This window comes from Cavia porcellus, unplaced genomic scaffold (assembly GCF_034190915.1).
Source record: "Cavia porcellus strain 051 isolate PalLab524CR breed Dunkin Hartley unplaced genomic scaffold, mCavPor4.1 scaffold_19, whole genome shotgun sequence".
Classification (NCBI taxonomy): domain Eukaryota; kingdom Metazoa; phylum Chordata; class Mammalia; order Rodentia; family Caviidae; genus Cavia; species Cavia porcellus.
In genome coordinates, this window is record NW_026947502.1 from 40,400,267 (window position 1) to 40,415,109 (window position 14,843).

Below are 14,843 nucleotides of genomic sequence, written 5' to 3' on the forward strand. Positions count from 1 at the left end.
AAATAATTTGGCAGTTCCTCAAAATATGAAGAGAGTTACGGAATGACCCTGTATTCTATTTCTAGATACACACTCAAGAGGAGTGAAAACATATTCTTACACAAAACATGTACATATATGGTCATAGCAGGGTGATTTCCAATAGTTAAGAATCAGAAATAATCTAGATGTCCATCAAGTTATAAGTGGATAAGTAAAACGTAATACACAGAGTCCACAAAGGTGAATACAAGCGTCAGCAGTTAGCCACACTAATAAAGTTCTCAAGCTCATGGCCACCACCTCCTGTAATTGTAAATGACAAGGTCACATATTAATCTCATGATGTCTCCTCAAATTTAGTATTAAAATATTTATACGAGTCTTCCTTTTTCCTGCTGTACATTTTTTGGCAGACAGTGTTATTCAGCAATAAAAAAAAAGTGAAGTGCTGACACACAGACACCAGGAACCCCATGAGGACAGCTGGCTCCTCTGACTCCATAAAGCTGCTCTGTGCCTCCTCCTCACGGGTTTTCCTTTGTGAGCCTCTTTCTTTTGCAGTCACCTTAAACTCTAGAAAGAGCAGATCTAATGAGACATTTTCAGGGGCTGAAAATACCCCAACTAACACAACACAGTACTCCACAATGAGACCATTCTGCCCTAAGCAGAAGCTATTCTGTGTGGGAACTGGGGTCCCCCCACCATGCCTCCAATAAGAAGCAGTCGTCTCACCAAGGAACCCAAATTTTCCCTCAAGGGATGGTGACTTTCTAGGGTTTTGCACGTAGAAGATCAATCAGAATACACTGGACCAGGATTTCCTATCCTAGCAGCTTTTCAACCTCCCCACAGCCATGCAAACCCCGACCTTTGCCTTTGCTCCACCTTTCTATACAACCTCAAAGTCCCTGTCAGCTGGTGAGGGACGGATCAAGAACCTCTATCTGTTCTCCCTGTCACAGCCACACTGCCTGGGCAAGGCACTGAGCCTGGTGCATCAGGATCTTTTACGCTGCATGTGCAGTAAAAAGTACGCACAGAGAAAGGGGCCAGGCACAAGGACCACACTGTGGGGCCTCACTGCATAGAATGTCTGCCATAGGTGAATCCATGGAGACAGAGAAATCAAGGATGCTCAGGAATGGAAGGATGGGGGCTCAGAAATGTTGGGTAAAGATCACAGAATAGGAGCTGTGGAGTAATGAAAATGTTGCAGTATTAATTGTGGGTATTGATGCATAACCTGAATAAGCCATCAAGTTGCATATTTTAAATGAGTAGACTGTGTGTACATGAGTTATATCTCACTATGGCTGATTTTTAAATTATACAAAGCAAATGAGGCCAATGTTTCTTTTTTAAGTAAGAATCAACCATGTGCAGGGGAACAAAGCCACAGCTGTATTTTCATGCCATCTCAAGCCCTCCCAAGTAAGTGTCCACTTCTCAACTCAAATCTCTCTTCAATAATGCATGCTACAGGAAGGACTGATATGTCTTATCTTTTCTGTGGAAAGCTAGATGATAAAACTCTCAAATAAAATGGTACGAAAAAACTCAGCCAAAATGTGTCAGGCTGTTCATCAGTACAATTATTACATTCCTAGATAAACATAAAAGTATATAAAATAAAAGATTTTTTTTATTTTGTAAAGTTTGTACTATTAGCCAGCTTTTTTTACTTAACATTTTTTATATTCCTGCTCATTCTAAATAAACAGTCATTTATAATGTGTATCTAATGTACATTTGTGAGTAAAAATTACTTTTCCTAATGACTCTCCCAAAGTTGTTTAAGCCTCAGGCCTCTTGGAATCTGGGACTGGAGGTATATTCTTTTTTTTTCCTCTTTTAATTTAGAGCAAAACAAGCATAGGAATAGGGTATCAAAAATGATCGGGTTTATTACTTTGATAATATATAATATGCATATATATAACCCAAATGAATCCAAACATATAGCAATAAAAAATTACATTTTATACACTAAGTCAAAAACTTATTCATCTATATTTTCAGGTAAAAGCATTACAGTTTTATTTTCAAAGATAAAAACAGGGCTGGAGATTTAGCTCAGCGATGTAAGTGCCTATCTGGCAAGCGTGAGGTCATGAGTTCGATCCCTGGTATCAAAAAAAATTAAAAATAAAAATAAATGCTGGCACATTCCTGTAATCCCAGCATTCAGGAGGCTGAGGCAGGAGAATCATTGCAAGTTTGAGACTAGCCTGGGCTACAAAGTGAGCTCAAGGCCAGCCTGAACTTCAAAGCAAGACCCTGTCTCAAAAAGACACACACACACACACACACACACACACACACACACACACACAAAGAATCTCAATGAAAATGGAGAATGTAAGTGTCACCATGCCCATTGGTATGAAGTGGGTACAAAATGTCATCATTGTTGTCAAGAAATTTGACCACTTTAATTTTGTGTCTGGAGAAACTATTTTCAAGGTTAGAATCTGGCCCTCTGCTCTTACTGTTTTTGTAAAAGCTTCTCTCCCTGAACACCCATTGTCCAGCATGGGATTTTAAAAATGAATTTCACTTTGGAGCAGCATATGCTTTATGCATGTGTGATCTATTGGAACATATGTTTGAATATCATATGCAAAAATATTCTCAAATTTTAATTTGAAGTCTCAATAGAGTCATCTAAAAAATTTACAAGCAAAGCAGTTTAATGAGATTGCCAAGCACAGAATAAACAGAATGGGAGGAGGGGGAGATTTGGATCTCTACCTACATCTAAATATAAGACTTTTAAAATTTTTTAAAAGATTAAAATGCCAAAAATAAAACCCTAAAGGTTTACCAAAAACACATATAAAGACTTTTTAAACTCTCCAAACAACTATAAAAGTAAAGATCATAAATAAAGATGAGCAATATGATTACATAAAACTTTTTAAACCTCTACATCACTAAAATAAAAGCTGTAAAATAAGATTAAAACCAAACTATAAGCCAGGGAAAACATTTGTTACATAGGTAGCAAAAAACTCCCTAAATTTAAAAAAGTTAACCAATCAAATAGCCAAAAAGGTACAGAAATAGCATCAATACAAAACTGACAGAAAAGAAAATACAAGAACACAAAGGAAAAAAAATTAGTAAAATTAAACAGGACACAAACTTTTTTTATCAATTAAATCATTACACTTCCTTTTTTGTTTTCTATAAGCTAATAATGTGGAATAACAGGGAAGAAAAAGAGAAAAGGACACAAACTCCTTTATAGAGGGCAACTGCATTCTACATACCAAAAATGTTTAAATGCTAACAGTTAACATGTTAAATTTTGACACTCCAAAGGAAATACTGTTCATAAACTTCAACAATTATAAATAACCAGAACCCCACAAATTGGTTATTTAAATAAATAAAAGTGTAACTTTATAATGGAATGCAGAGTACCCTTTAGAAGAAACACTGTAGAAAAGTGTCTACTAATATAAAGGATACCATATTGCTAACTGGAAAATGGTAGGTTATACAAATGCATCAGAATATAATTGTTGTAACTAGAGATAATGGTAACCATGGTAATAATAGTTAACATTTATAAACACCATGTGTGACATTGCTCTAAGACCATTTGTATACATTATCTAAATCAATTTTCACAACAATGCAGTGAAACAGTTACTACTAACATCGTCATTTCATAGGTGGGACAGTAAGAAGACAAGTTACTTGCCCGGACAAATCAGGATGAGATCCCAGGCAATCGGAGCACAGCCCCTGCACTGTTAACTATGATGCTTATTTCTGAGTTATATGATTATTAGACTGGATTAATAATCAGTTATTAGCCAGAAATTCCCCTTAATGTTAAACATTTTGTCTCTTTGATGTAAGATTTTAATGTATGTACTTTTTAATTTTATCTGTACTTTCTAAATTTTCTGTAAGAATCTCTTAAATATTCATATTCATAAAGATTTACAATATATTCTTTCCATCTGTAATAGATAATTCTTCTAAAAATCGCCTCTGTTGCCATGTATACATCAAGAGGAAGACTATCCAAAGAAAATCAAAATATCTTAAATATTTACTGCCTGACACAAATAGTAAACTCCACCACCCTGGTTTTCAGCGTTCTTTCATAATGGAAAGTAAGATAAACTCAGGTGTGGGCACTGAGTGTGGCCACAGTCTTAGTCTGTCCTGAGAGAGTAAAAGCTTTGTCTTGTACAGAAGTTATTTTATTTATTTATTCATTCATTCTAAAACTTAAATTCAGAAGTTTAGAAATTATATTAAAATCAAAGTGGATCAAAGGACCAGATGCTGCAGGCAGGGTGACTAATCAGAGCCTGGGAATGGGCTCCACACCCCGCCCAATGGGAAGTAATTACTCCAACATTAGCTTTACAGTGTTTAAACAACCATTTCATGATATCTTTTCTACACTGATTAAATTTTCTCAGCATTTCCAATGCATCATTACGTCTGCTTGCATTTAGATAATACACGGCATTGCTGTCCATTAAAAAGTCCCTATTCTCTTTCATCACCTTAATAAATCTGATTTAGTTTTATTTACATGAAGTTTGTTAAAGAGTGATTAGTTCTCTTATGAACAGAATACCTTGGATAGAAACATCTCATCTATCACTTGGCTAAAACAGTTATTCACAGAGGTTTGAGTGGGCCCAGAAGCACAGCCACTAAAATGTATGGGGTAAAAGAAATTCCTAACACAAACATCACTCTGTATTACTATCTGTATTTTCCAGGGTTGCTGAGGGGTGGGGATAATAGAAGGCACTTTGTTTCTTGTCCCTATATACCTAGCCTGAGGAATTATTATAGAGAACAGCAGCAGCAAGAATAATAAAGTTACATTTTAACCTCTTGCTTCAATATTCACATTTGCCCTCAATGCATAGAGACTCAGGACACTGCCGCTCCTGCCCCAGTAAATGTACTGTAGAGTAATCTCAGGAAGAGATTAGCTAAGATGAAAAGCAGCATGAGGGTATCAAATATGCCAGGCAATCGCTTATAGAAACTAAAACTGTGCTCAATTCTCTGGGGAAGCTTTTTAAACATTGCAAATAAATGGATCATGTGGGTGAACTATTATGTGGTGACATCAATTCTGCCTTTTGAACTTAGGGTTTTGATCATTGAAATGCAAAACCATGACACAAGTGCCCTTGGAAATCAGAAGAGGGGAGTGCTGGGTTCTGAAAGGGAAACATACCAACGGAAGTCAATGCTGGACTGTATTTGCAAGACAGATGCTGATGCTGAGCCCCAGTGTGGACAGCAAGCCCTCATTTACCTCTTACAACAGAACAAAGCACTGTAAAACCCATTCTGCCAAGTGTTCAGACTCCCTTATCAGTCAGGGACTCACTGTCCCTGTTCTGTGTTGTGATTCATCCCCCAAACACAAGCCACCACTTTTTACTTTCACCATGGGAAGAATGCCATGTATTATAACATTTCCTAAACCCAAGTTCAAAGTCTTGTATTTCAAAGCCCTGAACCTTCCTCCTACACATCTCTCCCTCTTCTGTTCTCTCCATCCTCCACTTCCTTGGTTTCTGAGCACCCTGCAAGGGCCTTTGTCTACCCTTCACTTTAAAAGTCACACATAGCTTGTCCCACCCCATTCCACTTTTGCTGAACAATTTGTGAAACTCACAATCATGAAGAATTACAGTTTTGGTCGCTGCTAGGCACGTGACCAGTGAAGAACAAGGGAGTCAAAGACAAGTTTACATTCTAAAAAAGAATGGAGCTTGGCTCCCCAGTAAGCCATCTAAATAACTGACTGTAGCAACCTCAAAGTATGAGAAGCCTAACAAGTATGAGGATATGACAATTTTTCCTTTATTCCAAAAGACAAGAGCTAGAAGTGCTACTGCTCCCTGAGGCTGAATTCCCCTCCAGTCCCAAGCATCCCTCCCTCCTAGCTGTAGTGTGTGATTACAGACTCCCATTCCAGATATGTTGTTTTCTTAACTCTTTTCTCATTACAATTTACTCGATTTGCTTAAAACACAAAGGCTTCATTCTGCCAGAGTAGTAAATGCTTTTATTTGTTTTTTCTCAGATTACTCAGTGGTCAAAACCTTCATTTCAATGCAATTGATCTCATTTATTTGAGGAAATAAACAAAATTGATCAGTTTGCTCAGAGGCAGGATTGACTGATGGTGAGATGACTGTGAGCTCCTTTGGATAACGGCTACTTACCCACACCTCCTAGGAGCTGAAGCTATTCTCTGTGTGAGACACTTTCACCTACACGAAGCCACGTTTTCAGGAACTTTTCCAGTATGCAAGGACACCAACCTGATTTCTTTATCTTAATTTCCACTTTGCTCTTTTTATTCTGAGCTCTACTGCAGAATGTACACAGTTGGGGAGAGGTGGCAGTTCTCAAGAAAAGTATAATTAAGAATATAAATTCAATTTTATTCAGCTTATATATAAGTATTTTAGCTAAGTCATAGATAAGTCTCTCTTGGACTAGCATTTAGCAGTAGGTAATATAATTTTGTAGACTTCAGAATGTTCCATGCCAGGGATCTAAAAATGTGATTTCACAATAGAGCAGTAACATCACTTGAGAACTTGTCAAATTCTCTGGGTCCACCTCAGGGCCCCAGAATTAAGAAGCTCTGGAGATAGCACCCTACACCCTGGGACTCAATATTCTTCCAGATGATTATCCCAAAGAGGTCAGAATTTGAGAATCCTTCTCTTAGACTAGCCTCCCAAATTCGTTGATTATTCAAGACTTTTTTGACACACTATTAATTACTCAGGGATCCTGATGCAGATAAGTGGCCATGTGTCTTGAGTAGCACAGATTCCAGGAGTGAACGGAGGAGAATAACTCAGTGGGGGTTGGACCAGATGAAGGGTGTAATAATGGGCTCTTCAAAGAGGAGGAAAAGAAGGCTGGTAGCACAAAAGCCTGAAAAGAGGCCTAGAATATTAGTGGAACCAGTGACTCCTGCTTCAGTCTGTAAGTCAATAAGGACTCTGTGAGCCTGGGTTCTGTGTGTACAGACAAACAAGGGGCCAGTACATTGTTGAAGGAAAGAACTCCAGGGGTTACTGGGTCTGGAAGGTGGTGGCAGCACCACAAACAGAGGGGTCAATCACGATGAGCTACACAGTGCCTGACAACAGACCACAGAGCAGAGACTGATTACATGCAAGGAGGTACTTTCTAAGGACCAATAAAGGAGGAACTGGGAATGGGGTGCATCTACTTGTTAAGCTACATCACTGGGGAATCAAGGCATTGATTCTGATAGTTTTGCTGCACATGTTACCATTATTCTAATCAACAGCTAAAAGTAGGAAATATAAGGGGTTTACACAGTGTACATATACCTAGTATAGACAGGAATGGAAAAATGTTTCCAGGTTTCTCTTCTCTTGTTCTCTGACAAAGGCCTATTTTATCTGCTCTGAGAATAGCTTGGGAAAGCACAGAAAGAACCACATGGCGGGTCTCCTTCTTTCATTCACATTTATTTTATTTCATTTTATTTTATTAGCACATGTCTGCATACATAATGGTTACATTCATCATGGGGAGTTGTTGCATGTCTAGTACATCTGAATTCTTTTTAATTACTTACTCCTCCCCTGCTTCTCCTTCCCTCCATCTCTTGGTCTGTCGCTGTCTTGATCTATCTTCCTGTTCTCTGTTAGCTTTTATTTTGCTTTATTATTTATTTATATTCTGGGCTTCTCCTATAAGAGAAATCATGTAATATTTAAGCTTGTGCAACTGATTGATTTCATAACATTATGGTCTCAAGTCGCACCCAATTTCCCACAAATGACTCCAATATACTATTCTTGATGGTATAGTATTGCTCCACTGTGTGAAAAAACAGTCAAACCTTGGATTGTGAATAACTTGGTCTGTGAGTGCTCCGCAAGATGAGCAAACACTATTAAAAATTTTTAAGTTGATAAACAAGATGCCTGCCAATGCCAAGCATCACATGATCACAACAGGTTCTTCTCTCCTCTTCTCTGTGCTTCTCTTCTCTTCCCTTCCCTAACCTTCCCTTTCCCCCTTTCTTCCCCTTCCTCTCCTTCTTCTCTACCTTGATATATATCCAAGTGCTTTAGATCATGAGTGGGAAGAATTATTCTCCTAAACGAAGGCTTTACTTATACCACATTTTTTTAATTCTTTCACCTGTTGACATATAGGCTTGATATATAGGCTGCTAAGATTTAGCTATTCTGAATTGTGCTGCTGTAAACATGGGTGTGTGTGTATCACTGTACTATGTGTTGAACTCCTTCAGGAAGATACCTGGAACAGGAATAGCTGGGTCAAATGAAATTTCTAGTTTTATCTTTTTGAGGAATCACCATACTGCTTTCCACAGTGGTTGTACTGGTTCATATTCCCACTAATGATGCACAAGTGTTCCTTTTTTCCTGGTGGCCTCACCAGCATTTGTTGTTAGCGATTTGTTGATAACAGTCATTCTTTTTGGAGTGGTGCTCACTTTTTATTATAGCTCCTTCATGGCCACCACACCCACAGGAACTGCCCAGAAAACTCACTCATGGGGGAGTCCTCATCTTCCCCTGAGCTACAGGGTGAACACTGTCTGGGGTGCCAATACTTTCTAGCTCTTGTGGGTTATTAACCCTTCTCTGGTGAGTATATTCTGCAATACTTTCTCATTCTCTGTCATTCCCCAACCCCCTAAATCTTTTCATGACACTCTATGAAATTTATGGTTAATTATTTGCAACCATTTCTTCATTCTCATCTTTCTTCAGCTATAATATGGTGATACCTCAAAAACAATACTTTCTTCTTTTGAAGTCCTCTAATGTCTCCAATGTTTTGGTTTTACTGATTTTGTTCAATTTTATTATAACTGACAATATAGGCAATTCTTTTTAAGATAACAAGAAGCATTATGGTAACCATTGTTGATCACCTTGTATTTTGTCTTTACATTATGTATTATGTCCATCCTTTTGATTTGACTGATTCTGTCCTGTTATGTCACATTTGGTTTTACTTTCTTCAAAAAAAAAGTAATAAGAACTGTGGGAGTAATAAAATCCAAAATGTGTAATTGTCATTGTACAAAGGAAAGGAAAAGAAAGTGCTCTAAAAGATATAACTACATACATATTTAAGTGTGTAAGATAGATAACCATATTACTGAGTTTTGTTGGAACATTGAATAAAACTGTTTGCAGTCTCACTGTTTGAAAGTCCCCTCTATATGCTTTAATTTTATAACTTGAACAACTATTTCTAAGATGACAATATGTAATTAACTAGTGATTTCCTATTGTTTATTTTTTCTGAAATTCTGTATAACTTGTACCCTTTTTCTGGTTTTTTTTCTTTTTTCTCCTTAAATAAAATTTTTTTAAAAATTAGTCATTCAAAAAAAACCAATGCTTTTCTGGAGGACTCTGTAAGTAATAGTTGAGGGGTTTTTTTTTTCTCCCCTTTAACCTCTGAGCTAACGGTGTTTTGTGCCTCCCTGTCTGTAACGCCAGAACATACAGTCTTCCTCTTCTCTGTGCCTCTGAAACCCATCAAAGGTAACTTCCCCACCAGCTCTGGTGTTGTCATCTGCTGGTCTTGCAGACATCTCCCTTTACTTGAGAAGCCTACATTTTTATCAGTGACTCTAACAACAGTCTTTCAGTATTCTTGGTAATTTCAGTATCCATGTATACTACATTTCCTATATATGACCTTTTAAACCATTACCAGCAAATTTTTTTCCACTCCCTCTCTACTTGCTCTGGACCTTACCGTCACAATACATCTGTAATCTTGATGTGCAGCACCTACTTTCCATCAGCAGTTAGCCTACCAGATCACTGATGTGCATAGCCGAGCTCCTTTCTGCCTGCAGGGATGTTAGCCATGGACATGGACATCTCTCAGTACCCATCACCAATCTCTGCTCTCACACTTTTCCCATCCTACTAAGATTTTTTGGCTTAAAATCTTAACAACTCCCTTTAAAATATTACCTCTTTTGCCCTTCATATATACAATATCCGGGAAAATATCTGACCTAAAGTTCCCTGAGCCTGTCAAAGGCCAGACCCCTTGAATATGAACTGAATGTCATCCCCCATTTCAACTCACAAATTTTAATTCCCTTTATCCCCTAAAAAAAACACATTTTATTATTTCCAGGCTGGTGTGAAAACAGTTTCCCAGCTACTCAAGAGGCTGAAGAAGGAGGGTGACAAGTTCAAGGCCAGCTTGGTAACACTGTCTCCCAAAAAGGATCTCACTGCTCTTTTCTACGTTATTTATATCAGCACATAAACTTTCTGTATTATCCAGATTCTCAATCTTTTTTAATTTTTTGAAACTTTTATTAGCACATGTTTGTAAGGAATTGGTACACATACATAACACATTTCCATTCTTTTTCCCCTTTCTCTTACTCCTTTTATTTTTCTAGCATCAGATATCAGATTCATCTATTGATTATAAGCCAGACTCATAGTCCAAAGAATATGAACATGTAAGACAATGACACTCAGTCAGGGTCCTCTGTATATACACTGTTCATCCTGACTTACAATTTTCATTGTCTCTCTCTCTCTCTCTCTCTCTCTCTCTCTCTCTCTCTCTCTCTCTCTCTCTCCTTCATACTACCTATCTATATTAGGTACTACATACATTACATTTTCATATAAGGGAAACTATGCAACAAGCTTGTGTGTTTCACTTATTTCATTTAATTAACATTATGGTCTTGAGCTGCAACCATTTTCTTACAAATGACTTAAATTTATCTCTCCTTATGGCAGAGTGGTCTTCCATTGTGTAAAAATACCACATTTTCTTTATCCATTCATCTGCTGATGGATATATAAGCTATTTCCAAGATTTAGCTATTCTAAATTACACTACTATAAGATGGGTTATTATATCTTTAAAGTTTTGGAACGATATCTATGAGGGAAATAACTGGGTCAAATGGAATTTGTTTTTTTGAGGAATCTCCTTAATGATTTTCATAGTAGTTGCATAAGTTTACAGTCCCACCAACATGGAAAAAGTTTCCTTTTGTTCATGCAGCCTCACCAGCATTTGTTATTTGATGATTTTTTAATGATGACCATTGTTAAAAATCTTTCTGGAGTGAGATAGAATCTCAGGTTGTTTTAATTTGCATGTCTTGAATGGCCAGTGAGGTTGAACATTTTTTTATGCATTTATTGGCCACCTGTAGTTTTTCATCTGAACAATGTCTATTAATTTCAGATTCCCATTTTGAATTGAGTTTTTAAATTTGGCAGGGTCTAATATATTTGAGTTCTTTACATATTCTAGATATTAGTCCTTTAAGAAGTAGCTGGCAAAAATCTCTTCTCATTCTGTTAGCTTCCTCTTCATTTTATTGGTGGTTTCCTTTTCTTTATTATGTAGAAGCTTTTTAATTTGATATGATCCTAATTTATTGGTTCTTGGTATTATTTCTTGTGAAACTGGGGTTTTAGTCATAAAGTCTTTGCCTACACCTATGCCTTCAAGCACTTTGACTACTTTGTCTTCTAGCAGATTGGCTCTTTGACCCATTTTTATTTTATTTTAGTGCATGCTGAGACATATGAGCCTAAGTTCAATCTTTGGCATGTGGACAGCCTTTTTTCCCAGCGCCATTTATTAATAAAGAGGCTGTCTTTCCTCCAGTGAAGAAGGGATTTGGCTCCTTTGTTACCGATAACGTAGCTGAGTGTGAGTGGTATTATTTCTTTATCTTGTATTCTGTTCCACTGGTCCACAAGTCTTCTTTCTGATAATATCATGCTGCTTTTATCACTGTGGCTTTGTAGTATAACTTGAATTCTAAAATTGTGATGCCTCCTGCCTTGCCCTTATTGCTCAGAATTGTGTTCATTATTCTAGGTCTTTTCTGATTCCATATAAATGTTGGGATTGTAAGGAATGTTACTGGTATTTTATTAGGATTATTTTTCCATTTTCTAATATCCTCTTCAATTTCCTTTTTCAGAGTACTATAGCTTTTCCATAGAGATTGTTCACTTCCTCAGGATAATTCCTAAGTATTTCATTTTTCTTGATGTTACTGTTTTCATTTTTCTTGATGTTACTTTTAGAAGTATTGTTTCTCTAATTTCCTTCTTGGTGATTTTGTTATTGGTGCACAGGAATGCTATTGATTTTTGAGTATTGACTCTGTGTCTTGCTATGCTACCAAATTTGTTCTAGACATTTTTTGGTGGAGTTTTTGGTGTCTCTTTTATATAGAGGATCATATCATCAACAAACAATGATAATTTAACTTCTTTCATTAATCATATTACTTTTATTTCTTTCTCTTGTTCTCTTTTAGCTAATATTTCAAGAATTGTATTGAGCAGAAGTGGTGACAGCAAACAACCTTGTCATTTTCCTGATTTTAGAGGCAAAGTTTTCGGTTTCTCTCATTTTATATTTATATGATGTTGGCAGTTGGTTTGTCATAGATGTTTTTTTATCAGTTGAGATAAGGACTTTGAATTTCTATCGTCTTCAGGGTTTTTACCATGAATGATGTTGGATTTTGTCAAATGCTTTTTCTGCATCTATTTTTCAATAGATGCAGAAATCGTGTGGATTTTGTCCTTGCATCTGTTTATATGGTCTCTCACATTTATTGAGTTGTGTATGTTGAACCATCCCTGAATCCTTAGAATGAATCCTACTAGACCAAGTAGGATTATCAAAAAGATATTATGATCTTCTTGATAATTCGCTGCATTCTATTTGCCAGTATCTTACTGAAGATTTTTGTATCTATGTTCATTAACAAGATTGGCATATAATTTTCTTTTTTGGCTAGGTCATTTTCTGGTTTTGAAATCAGGATAATGCTTGCTTCCAGAAATGACTGTGGAGTACTGCTTCCCTTCCATTTTCATAAATAGTTTGAGGAAAACTGGTTTTAGATCTTCTCTAAAGTTCTTACAGAATTCAGCAGTGAATCCTTCGGGACCTGGACTTTTCATAGTTGGTAACTATTATTATTGTCTTCAGTTTCACTGACTGATATTAGCTTATGTAGCATTTTTTTTATTTTCTTGGTTCAGCTTTGGTAGTAGATATATATTTAGGAATTTATTCATTTCTTTTGAATTTTCCATTTTATTAGAGTACATTTTCTCTTCTGGATTGCCTTTTTCATGTCTAATTTCAAGGATATAGGTGTTTTATTTCCTTCTTTTGGTAAGACTGGCTAAGAGTAGCTCTATTTTGTTTACTCTTTTAGGGAACTAAGTCGATTCATTGATTCTTTGTTTTATTATTAGTTTTAATTTAAATTTCAATAATTTCTGATCCTTATAATTTTCTTCCTGCATTCCCTTTGGGTTCTTTTTTTCTAAGACCTTGAGATGCACAATTAGGTTATTTATTTGAGCTCATTTTTGTTTTCCTGATGTGGAAATTCACTGCCATTAACTTCCCTCTTATGACTGTTCATTGTGTCCCATAGTTCCCAGTTTATTGTACTAGTATTATTGTTTGATTGCAGAAATCTAATGTCTTCTAATTTCATCTATGATTATCCAAGAGAATATTATTTAATTTCCATGAGTTTGCATAGTTTTGTGGTGTCTTTTGCCACTGATTTCTAGTTTCAGTTCACTGGCTAGTGTGTGGTTTGTTTTGGAGAAAATCCTATATGCTTCTGAGAAGAACTGTACTCTGATGTTGTTGAATGGATCTATGAAGTCCATTTGTTTGAAGGTTTGGTTCAATTCTGATATTTCTTTGTTGATTTTTTTGTCTAATTAATCTATCCACTTGTGACAGTGGTGTATATAGCTCCTCATTGTAATTTATTGATGTTTATCTGGTTTTTCATGTCCGTTAGTGTTTATTTTATGCAGTCTGATGTACTGTTATTTGATGTATATGCTTATAATTGCTAACTCATCCTGTTGACAATTGCTCCCTTAACCAATATGTAGTGATCTTCTTTGTCTTGTAATCCCTTGATTCTTTGTCAAGTAATCCCTTGACCCACATCTCAGTCCACCTCCTCGCACTTTCTCTGCTCCCTTCAATAAAAAGTTTTCTATATCTCTTTACTACTCCAAACAAATTTCATCTGGCACTTCATAGAAAGCCTTCTATCAAGCTCACTGCCAAGTCTCTGTCTTAACCTCATTCGTGCTTTTAGTTTAGCCAGTCTCAGAGAATGGATACTGCCTAGACGTTAGGACATCACAGTGCTCAGGCACAGGCCTCCTCTTTTGTCTCCTCTATCTAAAGATGTCTGCTGCTGTACTCTTGCTGCACATATACATGCAATGAGGATGCCGGAGAAATACTACAACATATTAACTTAGAAGCCAATTTATATTAATCTCAGGCAAGTTATATCATCATGATATGAGCAGAGTCCTACAGCAAGTTGAGCTTTACATGGCCAAATAAAAATCTAAGTCACCTACCAAATGTTTCTTGTCTTTCCCACACTTTTATATTACTTCAGTGTCCTGACAGGTCACAACTACTTGCAAAAGACGGAGTTATTCAGCTCTCACAAGTCTTCACATCTTTAAGTCAGAGATGTCTCTTATACAAGTTTCTACTGAGAATAAAGCAAAGGAAGTTCAAATCATTTGCACACCTAAGTGATAAACACTCATTCCTTTGTCTCTTCCAAAACTGAGTCTCAACAAAAACAAACTATTTATGACTAGGAATCATAAAGAGCTTAAAAATGATCAAGTATTAAACTGGATATTAAAGCTATAAAGAATTTCAAAAATAAAGCATAAAGATATAAGGAAGAAGTTATGGCTTTTATCAAGATGTCCCTCCAAAGCCTCGTG